Source organism: Silene latifolia, unplaced genomic scaffold, assembly GCF_048544455.1.
Source record: "Silene latifolia isolate original U9 population unplaced genomic scaffold, ASM4854445v1 scaffold_85, whole genome shotgun sequence".
NCBI classification, from domain to species: Eukaryota; Viridiplantae; Streptophyta; class Magnoliopsida; order Caryophyllales; family Caryophyllaceae; genus Silene; species Silene latifolia.
Genome location: NW_027413762.1, coordinates 580012 through 584877, shown reverse-complemented (window position 1 = coordinate 584877; position 4866 = coordinate 580012).

Genomic DNA, 4866 nt, shown 5'->3' with positions numbered 1-4866 from the left:
TGGAGTGAATGAAGCATGCGGTCAATCACAATGTTCTCGTTGATCTTACAATCAAGCGTCTCCAGCTTCTCGACATTCTCAATCATGCTGAGAATATGTGGGCTAACTGGTTGGCCCTTCTGGAGTCTCGCATCAAAGAAGCGAGTGGTATGCTCATAGGTCACGATTCTCGGTGCTTTTGAGAATTCCCTAGTGAGTGTGGTGAAAATCTTGTTTGCACCTTGGGCTATGAAGCGTTTCTGCAAATTGGATTCCATTGCAAAAATAAGTACGTTCTTTACCGCACCCGCTTCCATGGCGAAATCGTTATACTTGTCGATCTCGTTAATTCCAGCCGTGGGGCCTGGGTTTGGTGGGATGGGCTCAATCGGATATTTGAGCTTCCGTCGCCAGCGGCATTCCGTAATGCCGCCTCCCGTCCAGCGAAGTTTGATCCATCATTCTTCGATCGAGTAGACCGATTCATCCGATTCATGAAGATCCGAAGCCAGGACTCACGGTCCAATGTGACACTTGGCATTGGGTCGTTACGAAGACCACCATATTGTTTTAGCAGTTTAAATGATCGTGTTCTACGATGAAAAAGGAAGAAAACCAAAAACGAAATAAGCAACTCATCGAGGTGATTTAAGTCTATTTAAAAAATTCATTTTAACGTGTAGACTCTCGCACTTGCATAATTGATCTCCCTCAAGAATGATACAAGTGATCCCAAGACTCAATTTCCGTAAATTGATAAGCCAACTGTTTAGCTAATTCTTCCGTAAGAACTCTTGGTCGATAGATTTCCGTAAATCCTATCTATAGTCCACCATAATCACAGGATCGTACGAGTGACCATAGTGTTGAGATAAAATAGGTCAATCGGTTCCAACTTACCCGACGTAGAAGGGGTCATATTATGCCTACCGACGAAGAAGGGACTCATTGGAGTTTGACCTATAAAGACCATTCTCAATTTTGGTTTATACGAGGAAGATCCCATCAACTTAATTTTAATTCATTTTAAGTGAACGAAAAACTAGCATTACGTGAATGAATTAATTTAGGTGATGGCTTAAAATCGTGTGACATATGAATGTCATAGAATACTAACGCGTGACCTTTATATGAGTCAGTTTTCATGCAATAAATAGGTGGTTTGGTTTTAGGCGGAAAATGATGCAAGCTATCGTTACGATGAAAGCATCAAAAACAAATATATGCAATACGTAAATAAAAATTCCTAGTGTGTGCCTATCCTAGTAAAAAGAACATAATACAACTTTGGAATCCACCGTTGGCCCGAAAAGCTTGTCTTGATGTTCCATCTTTTCCATGCAGCGGGAGTGAGCATCCGGTCTCCATCTTTGGTCTTCTCAAAAATTACAATTTAAAATTTACAAATATAAACCTATTTACATTCTAAATACAAAAACTGTAATTACAAGTGAAAAATCCAAAACGGAGATACGAGATCTCAAAATACAACCAAGACCGTGTTCCATCATTACGGTAACACGTTCTACTAAGGCCACACTAAGTTACAACCGTTTGTAAAATAAATAAATACGTAATAAAAGCATTCAAGGCATTCAACAATAACGATAAATAAAATGCATCAACTAAAACAAATTTATTCGTGACATAATTCCGTAATTATGTTAAATTTATCCAAACCACCTTTTAATGATTAAAATTATATGACAAAACTGCTTCTATCAATTCAATTTTAATCCATTACAATCCGTTACTTTAAATACACTTTAAAATAACTATAAGGTACGTGAGTGAACCGTTTCACTATCAAGCGAGTGTACAACATCCGTATGATGTACATTTTATGGCCAAAAGAGAATTTTTGGAACAAAAAGATTAAAATTCAAAGCTGCCAAAACAAAATCCCTCGTTCCAGGGACAAAAATTCTCGATCGAGGAACAAAAGGGCTCGATCGACTGAACTGCTAGTCGATCGAGAGGTATGCCAAACAGTAAGTACTCGATCGACAGAACTAGAGGTCGATCGAGGACTTTAGTCAGCAAAACTGTTCGATCGAGTACGAGGACCTCTCGATCGAACAGTGGGGTTTTAAAAAGAGGTCGATCGAATAAAGCATGTGCTCGATCGAATGAAAACATCACTGAAAAGCTCTCGATCGACAAGAAAATGGCTCGATCGAGAGGAAAACATGCTGAAACTTTAAAACCCTCGTGAAAACAGATTTGTCGAAACAAAACCATTGCAAATTTGATCTAATTCGTATAAAATTAAATCAACAAATTTGGCAAAACTTAACATATTGCTATAATCTCAGTATGCGCGAACACCTTGGTTGGTAGGGGTCCAATCTGACTCTTTCATGCCTAATTTGTACGCTGTTTTTAATGGTATGACGTTGACTGCCGAGCCATCATCTACCTAAGTCATTGGTACATTCTTCTTTAAGCAAATGACAGTAATGTATAGAGCCAAGTTGTGACTAGCGCCGAAAGGTGGCAAATCTTCATCCGAGAAAGTAACAGGGTTACTTAGCTTATGCGAATCTTGGAAGACCAAGTTGACTACGTCATCGGGTGTGGAGTTATGCGCCACGTTTAATTTGGCCAAAGCTTGCAGTAAAGCTTGGCGATGTGGGAACGAGCTTGCAACTAGTTGCCAGACTGAAAGATCAGCCTTTGCCTTCTGTAGTTGCTTTAGTAAATGGTCAGTAGAGGTATCGTTGTTATCATTTGACGTGACGACGTTGGTATTGGTGATTAGACCATTTGCTATGGGACCATTTTGGGAAATGTTTTGATATGGACGCCCCGAACGAGTAAGGTGGTCTATATCTTGGTCCTCTTTATTTTGGACTATCTCCTCACTAACTTTGACTAGGTAGTGTTCGGTGAGGTATTCATTCTTATCATCGTCGGCCCATACTCCATTGACAGTAGCAAGTTCTCTCAACCTCATGATTTCGGCCTCCAATTGGATGATTTGGTTGATTAGTTCATCAACCACGGTTATTACTTCTTGCATTGTAGCATTTCAAGAGAGATTTAGTGGTGCACGTTCTTTGGGTGTTGTATTTGGATAACGCAGGGTTGCCACGACACTTTCTAATTCTGAGACTTCCCTATTCACACTCTTTGCCCATGCGATAAAGCCGGTGATAGTAGGGGAAATGGTGGAGTAGTTCCCTTCATCTTCTATTGCATGGATCTCATCTTCGACTGGAGAAATGAGGTGTGAACAATCTAAGGTAGATTCTTCACTTGTAATCATCAGAATTCCAAGAGGATTCTGAGTATTTTTAGGCTTACCTCCAGGCGGTATTGGTAGGCGACCGTCTTCAATCATGTCTTAAAGTACATGTTTCAGCTTGTAACATTTTTCTGTATCGTGTCCCTTACCTCTATGATATTCGCAGTATGAATTCTCGTCCCAGGACTTGGATTTATTTTCTGGTTCAGGTGTAGGCCCTATGGGTTGAAGCTTACCCTGTTTCATCAATCTTTTCAGAGCATTAGAGTATGTATCCCCAATATTTCTGAACTTTCTTTGTGGGATGCTCTTCTTTGATGGTTCGAGAAGGTTAACCTCATCAGTCTTGCTAGTAGAGCCGTAAGAACGACTTGTTGAGCCTTGATATCCACGACCTACCATTTTGGACAAGAGTCCTTTACAGATGTCATCTTCGATCCTTGTCCCTAGTACAGTTAAGTCTTTGAAGGTCTTAATGTTTTGGTACCTCAAATGATTTGCATAAATGGGCTTTAAGTTGTCCACGAATTTTTCCACGAGGGTAGCTTCATCTGGATGTTCGACAAGTTGGGTATTAGTCTTCCTCCACCTACTTAGGAAGTCGGTGAAGCCTTCTTCATCATTTTGGGTAAGAACCTCTAAGGTGCGCATATTGACTTGGATCTCAGCATTATCCGCATATTGCTTAGCAAACTCGATCGCGGCATCATCCCAGGTTGCAATCTTCTTATGTTCTAGGGAATAGAACCATTGCTTAGGAATGTTGTCAAGAGATGAAGGAAAGATCCTTAAGAACATCTCGGGTTTAATGCCTTTGATAGACATATAATCCTTGAAAGCACGGTATGGTTAAAAGGGTTTTCGTGCCCCTTGAATTTCGGGATATCCGTCATGTTAAAGTTGGTTGGTAATTTGAAACTCACGGCCTCATACTTGCGATTGTTTTCCCTATAGATATCATCCCCTTTGAGGTACATCAGTTGTTCCTCCAAGTATTGGAGTCGTTTTTCAGCTTTAGTCAGACCTATGGGAGGGTTGACCTCTTGTGCTCCCACAAATGGTGGTGGATTTTCATTCGCGAAGTCATTCACAAAATCATGAGGCACTTCATTTTCTGCAGGAGGCAACCTAGTTTCTACAGCAACAATTCGGCCCTCGATCGTGTTGAGGCGATTATATACTTGGTCTTGGCTAGCTTGGAGACAAGTTAACGCGGCTAGGATTAGATCATTACCATTCGGTGGTTGTCCATTGACACTTGCGTGACTAGTTCCAGGCATCTTGAAAAACTGGATAACAGATCGACGACGAATCAAAACACGATCGACCATTCTAGCACACTTACTTAAAGAAAAGGTTCGACTTGTGAAGTGGGAGTGTGCCACTTGTGTCAAGTGAGGTTTGAAGAAATGACAAAGTTTGGAAATGTTAGTCCTAGTCAACTATAGTGTAGTTGTAGGAGTGGACTCGAAGTGAGGTTTTGCAATGGGCTTCGAAGCCCGAATTTTGACTTGACAATTGGACAGAGTTTCGATTAGTTTTGTGCTAAATTTGGCCTATTTTCGAAAATTTACATTTTAAAAGACGTTTTGATTTTACAAAATTCGCCATGGTTTCGTTTAGAAAATGGTGATCACATA